Source organism: Cannabis sativa, chromosome 6 (assembly GCF_029168945.1).
Source record: "Cannabis sativa cultivar Pink pepper isolate KNU-18-1 chromosome 6, ASM2916894v1, whole genome shotgun sequence".
Classification (NCBI taxonomy): domain Eukaryota; kingdom Viridiplantae; phylum Streptophyta; class Magnoliopsida; order Rosales; family Cannabaceae; genus Cannabis; species Cannabis sativa.
In genome coordinates, this window is record NC_083606.1 from 35,140,645 (window position 1) to 35,155,335 (window position 14,691).

Here is a 14,691-nt window from a genome sequence, read left to right on the forward strand (position 1 = left end):
ACTATTATGTATGTCTAATGGTAAAAATCCACTAGGGATTTATCTCATTAGATAAACAAACATGTTAGACCAACAATGAAGATTCGAAATTAAACTACAACTTAATAACAGAAAATAACATGGTTCAATATAAATTCATACACAATTCAGAAATTATAAACATATAGCAAGTAGGAATGACTAGTGAAAATACTAAAACATACAATCCTAAATAATTTCCAAGGTTTTCAACAAACTCGATACAAAGTGTCCCGTAGGCGAGAGTCAAAGCATCATTTATTGAATAGAGTTGTCAGCTCATCTAAAATAGAAACCATTCTAGCAACCTTTTATTCGATCAAAATAAGAATCCAACGTTGTCCCGGTAGGCGAGAGTCAAGGTTATTCTCATTTTATGAGCTTCCACCATTGTTTCATGTTTCATAAGTTTATCTCTAAGTAGTCACCGTAGGGGAGAGTCTAATAGAGACGAAAACTTACAAAACACTTATCAAATGAAATCTTACGGTGTTAAATGCGTTCAACGAATAACCATCCATAGGGGGACGAAGTCTAGCGTCTCGAGGTTATATTGAAAACATTTAACTTTTGTAAGACCAACAATGGAGATCGAATATCTTAATAATAATCAAGCTCATTATTTAAAGTGAGTTGTATTTTCTTTGATTCTCTTTATTTAATTTATTTATTTTAAATATATATTTATTTAAAATTTCCAATTTAGAATGAAAAATTCTAAATATAAATTTTAATTTAATATTTATAAATTTTACTTAGATGAATTATTTCCATCTTAGTAATAATTTCCAATAAATATTTAGAAAAATATTCAATTTAAGTTGTTACAAAATTAATATAAATTAATTTACAACTCAAATTTAATTTTCTATAAATATATATTGCATTTCGAAAAATTAAAGTATTTAAGAATACAATTTTCGAAAATGCATGTTAAAATAAAAAATTAATCCTGGAAAAATTATTCTAATTTAATGTTGGCCCAAAATTAATTAATAAAATTAATTTACAACAAAAAATATAATTTTCCTATTTAATTAAATATATAAGAAAAATTTCAAATATTTAAGTATGATGATGAAAATCAACTTAAATATTAATTTTCTATTTAATTAAATACACTAGAAAAATACTTCAAGCAAAAATATCATCTATCTAGGTTTTCCTTTGACTAATTAATTCAATTTCTAATAATATACTTTAATTCAATTTATTTTAAATTAATCAATAAATGAAAAAATCATTGATTTAAGTTGATCCAAGAATTAATTAAAATAAATAATTAATTTACAACTTAATCTATTTTTCAAGATAAAATTCGAAATTCTAGCATTTAAGAAATGCAATTTCAAAAATTGATTAATAAAATAAAGAAAAATATATTTTGAAAATTATTTAAATTTAGTTGAAAAAATAAATTTCAACTAAAAATAATTTTCTATTTAATTAAATGTCATGAAAAAGAAATATTTAAGTATCATGATGAAAATCAACTTAGATATTTAATTTTTCAAATTAATTAAATGTATTAAATTCAAGAAATAAATAATTAAGTGTAGAGAAGGCTTAATTATTAATCTCTAGTTTAATACTAGGAAAAATATACTTAAAATAAATTGTACCAAAATTAATTAATAAATAATTAATTTCACAATTTATAATATTTTCCTATTTAATATTAGAAATAATAAGTAGTCTAGTAATAACTATCTAGAAAATATCTTATTTGACTAAGTATCTTTTCCACAAAATTTGAAAAAATATCTAATTTAAGTTGTACTAGAAAAATCTAGAACTTAAATATTTTCAAATTTAAATTTAATTAAATATCAAAAATTAAGTTGTAACCACTTAATTTGAAAATATTCCATTTTAAGTTAATATTTGAAAAGATATTAACTTAAAAAAATATCTAAAGAATCTTAATAACCAATGCCTAAAATTCCTCAACTTAATTTTGAAATTTTGAATTCAAAAGATATTCAGATTTAAGTTGGTTAGTTGAAGATAACTAAATATCAACTTAAATAGGAATATTTAATGAAAAATTTAAATTAAGTTCCAGAAAGAATCTAGATGGTTATAATTCTATATTTAATTAAATACAAGAAAATACATATAGTTTAGCTTAGAATATAAAATTCCTTAAACTATATTTTTCTTAAATTAATTTCAAAATAAATGAAATTAATTATGTTGCTAATCAATTTTATTAGGTTAAACTAGTTTAATTAACCTAGTACAGTCATTCAAATCAGGCAAATGGGCCTTCACAATTGGGGTGGTTTGTGTGAGGGTGCCGGGTTCGGTATGTCGTACCCACTTCTATGGCTCCCAACTCTCACACAAGGCCCAAAAGAGAGGAATTTAACCTTAATAAGAACAACTGTTATTAATTGAATAAGCCCAAAACTAAATGGGCCTAAATAAAATCTATCAATGACTATGACATTTTATTTAGCAACATTAACCTATATGCATCTATAATAAAATTAAACACATAGGCTTACACAGGCACACTTTGGATGGGTCCTATCATGTTGCTAGGTCATACACAGATGAAAGAAGATTGTAAAATTTACCTGTTACAAATTATTAACTTGACCAAGGGAGCCATCAGATCATTAGATCTGGCAAAAAGTAACCATGGCTATTTGCAATCAAGTAATAATAGGTTTTAAAAACTTACACATAAGCTAAAACACATACTCCTGCAACAAGGTTAGTTGGATAGTTGGATGTAGGATTTATTTAATTTTAAATTAAATATTTAATTTCGAAAATAATTAATTAAATAAAAAAAATAATTTTTCGAAAAATTTAAAAAAATTTGAAAAATTCGAATTTTTTTTTTTGTTTATTTTTTTTTAATTTAAATTTAAAATTAAACCTACAATTTTTGAAAAATTAGGTTTCAACCAACCTAAATATCATTTCAAAAATTTGCTAGCTACTTTTAAATTTTAAATGTTATTTTATAAATAAAAATTAAATAAAAAATTAGAAAAGATATAAATATCTTTTTCAAATTTTAAATGTAATTTAAATAAATAAAATAACAAAATTTAAAAAATTAGCAAAATATCTTATATCATTTAAAAATTACATGATTATAAATATCTTATTTTTAAAATTTAAAATAAGATAATATATAATCAAATTTTAAAATAAGATAGATTTTTTAAGCAAAAAGATAAATACTAATACTATTCAAATTCAAATTACACTAATATCTTGAATTAAATTAAAAAAAAATTTAAATTAATTCAAAATGATAATTAGAATTGAATTAGGAATAGTAATAGTATATATACAAAACCATACAAAAAATTGGAAGCTAATTCCATGAAAAAGTATGAAAAATTGAAGAAAATAGGAAAAATTCGAAACTGTACGGACAGTTCTCAGATCGTGCGAAACTATCAAGACAAATTTCCCGATTTTGTCAAATCTTCAAAAATTCATAACTAATTCAAATAAAATCCAAATTGAGTTCTGTAAAAGGCTAACTTGCTTAATTTTTTCCATACTATCCAATAAAAATAATGCCAGAACCGAAATAACAATTATTTTTCACGAAAATTTCACAATCATCAATCAATCATCAAATAACACTCAATACAACATGATACCATCCAAAGAACATACAAACAATCGTTTTAAAGTCCAAATTACATGTAAGTAAATCAATTACCATGGCTCTGAGGCCAGTTGTTGGAATATTTATTTTACCAGGATCTTAGATCTACTCACAAGTATGTTTATTAACATCCTAAATAAGAACTTTCTAAAACGATGAAATAAACACATATAAAGTTTAGGAAACCTTACATTGGGTGCAGCGGAATAATATGACTCCTTCCGTTCAGATATCTAGCCCTTGATTCCTTTCTGTAGCAGAGCATTATCAATATCTGAACCTGGATCTCTTTCTCTGAATCTTTGATGCTGAAACTCCTTTGCTGATGATCTTTCTTCACGATCTTCCTCACTATGATTGAGGTATCACTTGATGTGTGTGGGCACTACTCATACACTAAGGATTTCGAAATTCTCAAGAGGGAAGAGAAGAAGTGACAGCTAAAGATAGGGAGAGAGAAGGCTCAGGTTTTTCTCTGAAGGAAAAATAGAAAATTTAAGTGTAATTTTCCTGAAGCCTTCACTATCTATTTATAGCATTCCACTAGGGTTAGGTTTGAATTATTTGGCATTAAAATAATGAAAAAATCAGTTTAAATTTCCTACAAAAGTGGCTGGCCCTAAACTTAGTGGATTGGGCCTTGCTTTTTGCAATTTTGCAATTTTAACACCTTTTGTATCTGATTTTCTCAAAAATGCCAATTTCCTAATTCAACCATTTAAATGCCAATTCTAACTATTTAATAACTATAAATAATTATTAAATAATATTGTCATTTATCATATTTATTAATTGAACCATACAAAGTATCATAATTAACAAATATGCCCCTATAAACTCTTTCTTTACAATTTCGCCCTTACTTAGTGAAAAATTCACAAATAGACATAGTCTAATTTGAGAATTATAATTAATTAATCAAAACCAATTACATGAGTCTTACAAGCAATATTATCTCAACTAGTGGGGGGACCATGGGTCTATATAACCGAGCTTCCAATAAGTAGATCAAGAATTTAGCACTAAAATTCACTAACTTATTAATTCTTCGTTGAATCCACGCATAGAACTTAGAATTGCACTCTCAGTATATAGAATGCTCTATATGTTCCACCATATAGACACATCATTAGTTATCCATTGTTATAATCCTAATGTGATCAATGATCCTCTATATGAATGATCTACACTGTAAAGGGATTAAATTACCGTTACACCCTACAATGTATTTATTCCTTAAAACACTTGACCCCGTATAAATGATATTTCAGCTAATGTGAAATGAGTACTCCACCATTTATGTTCGTTTGGTCAAGCTCGAAGGAGATCATCCTTTGCTTACTATTTGCCAGATAGAAGCTATAGATTCCATGTTTATGCTAGCGCTCCCACTCAATTGCACTACCGTGTTCCCAAAATGTACGTATCACCCTGACCTAAAAGTAGGCTTAACTAACAAATCAAAGAACACGAATAGCCTTTCAAGATTGAGCCTAATCATATCAGGATTAAGATCATTTGATCTAGGATCAACTAGGCGATATTGACTTGAATAGATATTACGGTAAGTTTAATAAATCTAAGTCAAAGTTCAATATCGGTCCCTTCCGATGCATACTCCATGCATCCAACCTGAGCTTTACTTTAACCAATGTTCTGGAAAGAACATAGTATTTCTCCAAATACAAGTAAACTCTTGTTGTAGATTATCATATCAGTAAAACCCTGTGTCTGATAAATCTAGGAAACTTTATTCACATAGTCATGTTTACTTTCCAATGTGTTGACGGCACAATAAACAGGATCAAGTATGTGAAAAGGGTTTCAGATGAATTTATACATTATGTACATATAATCATGAAATAAATCATGTGAACCATGCAACATTAAATGTTATTTCTGATCTATATTAATAAGTAAATCTGATTATATTGAAATGAGTTTTATTTAGGGCATAAAACCCAACAGTATTCCACACAATCTACTATGCTAGTAGAACTCTGAATGATGCTCAATTAAACTACGCCACCACAGAGAAAGAAATGCTGGCAATAGTGTTTGCTTGTGACAAATTTCGACCCTACCTGATTGGAAATAAGGTAATTGTCTACACAGATCATTCAGCAATCAAATACCTTATGACCAAGAAGGATGCAAAACCAAGACTGATTCGGTGGGTACTTTTACTTCAAGAGTTTGACTTAGAGATAAAAGATAAAAAGGGCACCGAGAACCTGGTAGCAGACCACTTGTCAAGATTAGAGCTGCAAGAGAGTCAGAATACAAATGAGGTACAAATAAATGAGCAATTTCCTGATGAACAACTCTTTAGTGTGAGGGAAAACTTGATCGTACCATGGTACGCTGACTATGTTAATTTCTTGGCTGCAAAAATAACTCCACCCGAGCTTTCGCGTCAACAATTGAAGAAATTCTTTTCTGAAGTGAAACATTACTATTGGGAAGAACCAATCCTCTACAAGCACTGCGCTGATCAGATCATAAGGAGATGTGTGCCTGAAGAGGAGATGTATTCTATCCTAAATCACTGTCATGCTTTACCATGTGGGGGACATTTTAGTGGAAATAGAACAGCTGCAAAGGTGTTGCAAAGTGGATTCTTTTGGCCAACGCTATTCAAGGATGCTACTACTTTTGTAAAGGCATGTGATCGTTGTCAACGAACAGGTAATATCTCAAGAAGAAACGAGATGCCTTTAACAGGAATTTTAGAAGTTGAATTGTTTGATGTATGGGGAATAGACTTTATGGGTCCTTTTCCTTCATCCTTTAGCAATCAGTACATTCTCTTGGCTGTTGATTATGTGTCTAAATGGGTTGAAGCTTCAGCTACACCTCAAAATGATGGAAAGACAGTTCTCCGCTTCTTACAAAAGAACATTTTTACTCGGTTTGGTACTCCTCGAGCAATAGTAAGCAATGAAGGGAGCCACTTCTGTAACAAGCAGTTTGAAGCACTTCTCTCAAGATATGGTGTCCGACATCGAACTGCTTTACCATACCATCCCCAAAGTAATGGCCAAGCTAAAATCTCTAACCGAGAGATTAAGATGATTCTGGAGAAAACAGTGCAAAGATCAAGGAATGATTGGTCAAGGAAGTTAGATGACGCACTGTGGGCATACAGAACAGCTTTCAAAACACCGATTGGCATGTCCCCATATCGGTTGGTGTTTGGAAAGGCTTGTCATTTACCGGTGGAGTTAGAGCATAGAGCTTTTTGGGCCATGAAGACTCTTAACATGGAACTAAAAGTCATAGGAAGAAAAGATTACGAATTTGAATGAGCTAGATGAGTTTCGGAACGAAGCCTATGAAAACGCAAAGATATACAAGGAGAGAACTAAAAAGTGGCACGATCAAGGTCTAATACGGAAAGAGTTTCAACCAGGGCAGCAAGTGTTACTCTTTAATTCAAGGCTGAAACTGTTTCCTGGAAAGTTGAAATCAAGATGGTCGGGACCATTTACGGTGGTCAAGGTGTTTCCTTATGGAGCGGTGGAGTTAAAAGGTGAAAGTCCAACAACTTTCAAAGTCAATGGACAGCGTTTAAAGCTCTACTTGGGAGGTCAGTTTGACCAAGCCAAGTCCGCCATGATCTTGGCGCCACTTTGAAGTGCAAGGCTCAACGTCTAGCTGTATGACGATAAACACAGCGCTTCTGGGAGGCAACCCAAGTATTATTTTGTTAAACTTTTGATTATGTTTTAGTCTGCTTTAATATTGTTAGTATTTTCAATTTTTAGATTAGTACCAGACATTATTTCTTTTTAATTGAATCGTGAAAAGCGTGAAAAAAAAAATTTTATTTTCGACCTGAAGCCCAGTAGTCGCGATTAGCATTAAGCCTAGTCGCGACCTATTTCTCAAGTCGCGACCTCAGTCGCGACTTGCTGATTTTCCAGAAAGGCCTGAATTTTCCTCGTTAGCTAGTCGCGACTAGCCTTAGGCCAAGTCGCGACTTGCTGACCAGAATTTCTATAAATTCACACTTTCCCCCTCATTCAACCCTACACAAACCAAATTCAAATTTCAAAACCTCTCAGCCGAACCTACCCTATTTTTATCTCAAAAATTCAATTTTTCATCTCCAATCTTCAATCTTTTCATCTTTTCTCAAATTCCTTAAACCCAATCTAATCAAAAACCCAATTTCACTCAACAATCTACACATATCATCAAAACCCACACAAAAAAAAAATTACCCAAATCCAAAAATCACCATTGTTGTCACCCTCAACCTCAAGCTTTCAAGAACATTCAACAATGGAGGAGGAGTAAAGCTTTGTCGGGTTTGTAAGTATCACTTTCTTCATTCTCTCAAGAATTTGATTAATTACTTTTAGATTTTGAGTGATATAAATGTGTGTGGTGCACAAATATTGATGATATTGGGTTTGTTATTATTGTATTGTGGTATTGAGTGTTTGGGAATATTGTTTGAGTGAAATTTTATTTTTGGGATAGAGAAAATTTAAGGGGAGGTGCTGCCCAATTTTTCTTAGAAAAAAAAAAGTTTTAGAAAAAGTTTCAGAAAAAAAAAGAAAAAAAAAGAAAAAAAAATTCGAAAAAAAAAACAAATTTGAAAAAAAAGAAAAAAATGGCACCAAAGAGGACTAGGAATGTTGAGGAAGGTTCGTCTTCAAACCCACCACCAACGGGTTTTGATAGAACCCACTTTGGCAGTATTGAGGCTCACAATCGCTTCGTAAGGTTGAAGAATAGAGCTTATATTGAAGATCGGGGTATTGAATTCCCAGAAAATCCATTGAGGCGCCAACCTCGGTTTGAAACGATCAGAGCGCAAATTGAGAGAATGAAGTGGGGTAGTTTTGTGGATACTCGGGGTCGGGCTAATGTTACTATGGCCTGTGAATTCCTTGCGAATTGGCCCGACCGCCGGAATGGGGAAGTGAAGGTTCGTGGAAAGAAAGTTCCCGCCACTGCTGACGCATTCAATGTGATGTTCTCTGTCCCAGATTACACTAGGGAAGAACAACGCCTCCGAATTATTGAGGAGGAAGAGCAGTTTGATATGGTGGATGTCGCGGAGACAGTGGGATTTCCTGGGTTGAGGTTCCATGACAATGATGGTACCGAGGGGTCGCCCAATATTCTATACCGGTGTGAGCTGAACCCGGTGGCAAAAACATGGCTGTACTTTGTGAGTGCTTGGTTAGTGCCCAACAAGTATTTTTCCGATGTCCAAATGGATCGCCTAAAATATGTGTACGCCATAATGAAGGGGTACAACATTAACATTGGACAAGTCATAAGGCAAAGCATTGACCAAATCGTGCAGGGAGCCACGGGAGGTGGTTTCGGTTTGGCGGGAGTTATCACAGAACTCTGCGGGGCATATGAAGTTCCCCAGTTAGAGTTTGACAACACGGTGTTGCCACTTCGTAAGATGGACATCGCCTTTGTCAACAGGCTGAAAGAGCCACACCCCTATGGTCAGCCACCACCTGATGCACCGCAAGGGCGTAGGCGGCAACGTGAGCCTAGTGCTGAAGAAGAAGAAGAGGAGCAACCACTACAATTGCCTGGGCCCATCGATCCTACAACACAATACACTCATGCACAGCTGAGTTACATAATTCAGCAGAACAACCACATGCAACAATACATGGTGCAGAGGAGTATCTATGATGAGGGACAAGTTCAGCAACTCAACTCTCTCATCAACAGAATGAACATTGGGATTGATGACCCGAACTACTTGGCACAACCTCCTCGGTTCTATCCCTATGACCAGCCGCCACCACCTAACCCTTTCTGAAAGGGTCTCAGGTAAGTTTCTTCTCTCTGCATTTTACTGTATACATTGGGGACAATGTCATATTTTAGTTTGGGGGGAGAGACTTAAAAATTTTAAATTCTGCACTTTAATTTCTGCATTTTAATTTTATGTTTTAGTTTTTTGTTTTAGTTAAGGAATGGCAATAAGCTTGATGATAGTTGTATACTGCTGATTAGTGTGATGTGATCTGAAACTGTAAAATAACTGTGTGCTTGATTTTGTTAACTCTTTGGATTAGTTTGGATGCTTAGAAACCTGTGTTTTTCTGCAAATACTTGTGAAAATTGTTATAACTGTTTTACTATGGTTTGTGGTAAGAGTGACAGGATAGTTTAGAACTTGCATGTTTATTCTTTTGAGGCGAAATCCTTGATAGTGTTCAATTGGAATATGACTTAGGCATTCGTTGGATAGTTTGAGCCTTTCAAGCCTACCATAATAATGTGCATCCCTAGTTAACCTTTTGAGCCTAAACCTGTTTTGTTTTTCACCCACTGATTTGAAATTTTGCAACCACACTATTAATTTTTATTCTCACCATGATTATCCATGATATCATAAGCTATATGATTAGTTTGGGGGAAAAGAAACATTTAGTGTGACGAAATAGTGAGAGGGAGAAAAATTTGTGTAAGATTGAGATGAAAGAATAGAAAAAAATTGTGTAATTCAATGTCACTGAAAAAAAAAAAGAAAAAAACAAAGCATTGAGAAAAAAAAAAGAAGTAAAGAATATGATTTCAGTGATGTTGGAAAATAAAGAAATATATCTTCTCTCAATCTTGGTAAACTTGGGAACAGTATGGGGTTTTAGAAAAAGAAAAGTAAAAAGCTTGGGGGTTCTGTTTGTGTGCTTATGATATCTTGAGCCAAAATTGTCGTTTGTCTATCCCTGAATATCTGAGCCATACTACCTAAGCCTTGAAAAGACCTAATGATTCCAAAGAATACTGTCAACATTAGTGGAGAAAGGTAAGCATGCAAGCTTATGAGTTATCGGGCTGTGGAACTAATGGAAAGAGTAAAACTTTTATAACAATGTTTCATATTTGAGTAGATTATTGCAGTTGTACATAGTGTTATTAATTGAGCATCCGAGTTAATTGTTAGAGTTAGTAGGATCAAAATTCTAGTTTATGCAAGGAAGAAAACAGAGCATGAGTCAGCAACGTAGTGATTATCTGATAGCGTAGTTAGTTTTTTTTTATCTTACTCGGGGGCGAGTAAGAATCTAGTTTGGGGGATTTTGTTAGGTTATAATTAACCTATATTTCGGGTCTTTAAAGTTAGCATTATCTCGTCTATTGGTGTCTTTTGGAGCAGTTTTACGCTTGATTTTCTTTATTTCAGGTTCCCGGGGTGTTAAAGTTCGAATTCAATCAAATGGCGAAAAACTGGGTCAAACTTGGAAAAATTGGAAAATTCGGTTCCAGAAGCATCAGTAGTCGCGACCTCCAGAGAGCCAGGTCGCGACCCTTTTTCCTGGTCGCGACCCTGGTCGCGACTTCGTGAGTCTGGCAGAAACTCGGTTTTTCGAGTTTTGCCTGTAGTCGCGACCAGCTTAAATGCTAGTCGCGACTAGGTACGGAAATCGCAGATTTGACCTAATTTTGATTTTTCACTCAATTGGAGGCTCACCACTCATCCCTATATAAGGAATACGACATTGAAGGTCAGTGGCAAGCAAAAACAGACCTAATAGTGGAGGCAAAGTGGAGAGGAAGCTATCTTGAAGACCCAGAGCGATACCACCTTCTAGTTTCTTTCTTTTACCCTTTTTATTCTTCTTTATGTTTGTTTTTAATTCTGAATCAATCATGGATGTTTTTAGAGTTATCATGAACTAAATTTCCCAATAAGGGAGGATGATGATTGTTGTTTAAGTTTATGCCTAGTTAATAAATAATTGCCATTCCTTCATCTTATGTGTGAATACTATCTTGATTTGTGTTTAATTTCATGTGCAAGCTTGATCACCTTTTACATGTTCTATGATCCTAATTCGAAATCTGAAAAGTGAGAATTGGGAATGCTAAAATTTGGATAGTCTAGGTTTTGATGTAAAACGAAAGTATTTACATAGCCTTAGTGACTAATAGATTATTGCTTAATGCTGATTTTGTGTTGATCTAGTTAAGGAGTTAATTAGAGAACATATTATTTAGAACCTAAAAGATCTGAAAAGAGTTAGGTTAATTTATAATCTGTCTTTCACATTGAGATAAGGATAGCAATTAGGTATTGACATAGGTGGCTTATCAATAGGATTCACCTCCCTAATCTCTCATCTTGATTAATCTTCGTTTATTTTCTCTTTAATTTCTGAGTTATTTACTTTTAAAATTGCAACTTATTATTTTACCAAATAGAATCATAAGTATAGTTTAGTAGTACTTAATCCAATTCCCTGTGGTTCGACCTCACTTGCGTGAGATACTACTTGATACGTACACTTGCGTAATAAACAAAATTTTCGTAACACCTATTTTTCGTGTTTTCTCAATATTTAGAATATTTCCATGCTATCTATCGATAGGTAAACTTTTGGTTATGAATTTAAGACCTAAAATAGGTCATGTCAAATTGTTTACTAATTTACCATTGTTATGAAAAGTAAGTACGGGTCGAACCCACGAGGATTATGTTTATTCAGTTATTCAAAAATTAATGACAAGAGTTAGAAAAGAGGGTTTTGAGATTGAGATTAAAATAGCAGAAATAAAAATAAAACAAACAAATTAAAATTGACATTATGATATGACAAACTAGTTAAAGGTTATTCGCCACCCTCAATAATCATTCTTAATTCCTATTAAAGAATGTAATTTTTAGTTTCCAATCAAACTATTAATCCCGCAGATAACGTTGAAGCAGTCAATTATCCTAATCTCCTTATTGTATATAATTAAGACGAAGCGCTCAATAATTAACTTTTTTACCTAAGCAATAAATCCACAAAGCATGATATTTATTTAACTTAGATAAAACTTTGAGTTTTATGGAGATAGACTAATCTAGGCAACAAATCAATGAAGCATATAATTCATTTAACCTAGGTTCTATTCTTCATCTCAATTAAAATTGCAATTTGTCACAAACACTTAGAGTCCTAGACTATTAGTTGAATAGAAAATGACGGTAGATTAAAGTAAAACCTAATTTAGTGGCCATCTAAACAAGATTAAAACAATAATCATAACATTGACACAGAATAATAGAAGCAATTTGATATAAAGGAAACTAAAAATTAACATTCAATAATGAAATTAAGAATTCATATTTCGGGTGTTGAAATAATCCTTAACTATAAGAAAACTACTGCGAACTAGACATTATAACAAAAATCATAATATTTAGGAAAAGCAGAAGGAGAAGAAAAGACAAGAATGAAGAACACTTCGAAGACGATCTCCGTTTCTTCCTTCCTCTCTCTCTAATTTGTAGCTTTAGAATGATTAAATTCGTAGCCTAAGAAGTCCTATTTATAGTACTAGAAAATATCTCACTAAAAGAAAAGATAGCTCATCTTTTTTTTTTTAAAAAAAAAAAATCGTATGTAGGAATCGGGCTCTCGCCGCGGCAACAGGGTGCTTGAAACTGAAAATGTAAAGGAAAAACTAAAGGGTATAAGTCTTGAAACTGAAATCAAGTTTCTAGAGAAACTTGGTACATAAAAAGTCTTTTCTAACTTTAAAATAAAACCCCTGCTTAAAATTGAATTGCATGTTCCAATAGCTTCCACTCGTGAGCCCATCTTGTTTCCAAATAAGATGCTTTGGTCACTTGCCACTAGCTTCCTTAAGTTTTGAATATCCTGCAAGGAATTTGTTATGTGAATTATTGAATCGGAATCAATCCACCATGTGTTAAGATTAACATTAGCCATATTAAATTCATAACATACTAAAAAAATTGGATTACCTTTGTCGTCCATCTATTTCTTGAACTGGCTGCACTCCTTTTTCGCATCTCCCTTTTGTTTACAAAAGAAATTGATGGAATCTTTCTTTATGGCAGCCTTGGGAGCTATGGGCTTTTTTCCTTTGTTCTTCTTGAATGGTTTGCGTTTCTTGGGTTGAGTGGTCAGGTGAACACTTTCTCCTTGCTCTTGTAGGAGCCTGGCTACCTCTTGAGCACACATGGTCATCAATTCATTGATGCTCCATTTTTCCTTATGTGTGTTGTAGGAAATTTTGAAAGGCCCATATTGTGGAGGAAGATTGTGAAGGATGTAATGAACCAGGAAGGTATCAGGAATGATAACATCGAGCTTCTTCAAATGAGCAGTAATATCCCTCATCTTTGAAATGTGTTCTCGAACTCCTTTAACACTGGTGAGTTTTGTAGACGAGAACTCTTGGATGAGGTTGTTGAACAAAGATTTATCTGAAGTGCCAAACCTTTCATCCATCACTTTAATAAAATATTTAACCTTCTTAGGTGGCTCCACCGATCTACGCATTCCCAAAGGAATCCTGGACATAATGAACATGATGCAAAGACGATTGGATTACTCCCACTTTTCACGCAGTGCAATCTCAGCAGCAGTGCTAGCTTCAATGATAGCAGCTGATTCGTCTTTCCTTATTGCATAGTCCATGTCAGTGCAAGCAAGGTGGAGAAGAACTTGTTCCTTCCAAATTTTGAAGTTGTCACTCCTAAGCTCAGGGATTTCACTAGTGATTTCAGCGTATTTAGAGGTAGATGAAATAGCTGCAAGAATAAGATTACAATTTAGATGTTAAAAAAATGAGGCTTTAATGAATTCATGCTTTACCAATGTAGAAACATGATGAAGATGAAAATTTTATTAAATCTAAAATTGTTTGTGGGCTAAATTTTAAATCTAATAAAATTATATGAACTTTATGATAAATTTAATGAAATATTTAATTTAGGAAAATAGAGGAATGAAATCTATCTTATTTAAGTTTGTGATAACACTATTAAATTAAGTCCTCATAACTTCCTGTGGGGTAAATTAAGAGAGTTTAACTTAATATATTATCCTAATTAATTATAAAAATATAATAAAATCCTGTGGGGTAAAATTATTATACTTATATAATTAATTACAAGTTATGTTCATTAAGGTGAATTTTAATTATTATATAATTTTATATAATTAAAGATGCTGTGACTACTCCCTATATATTTAAAATTATATTTTCACTTAGACATTAGGTATTGGGTTCTACCTAAAAGTAAT

The 14,691-nt window shown here is 32.4% G+C and overlaps 1 long non-coding RNA gene across 1 annotated transcript; it reads left to right on the plus strand.

Moving 5' to 3' along the window:
- Positions 1 to 13,060: 13,060 nt before the first annotated feature.
- LOC115724486 (uncharacterized) lies at positions 13,061 to 14,320 on the plus strand. The gene is made up of 2 exons (XR_004013200.2): positions 13,061 to 13,816; positions 13,923 to 14,320. It is a non-coding gene; the product is annotated as an uncharacterized LOC115724486 (long non-coding RNA).
- Positions 14,321 to 14,691: the final 371 nt, after the last annotated feature.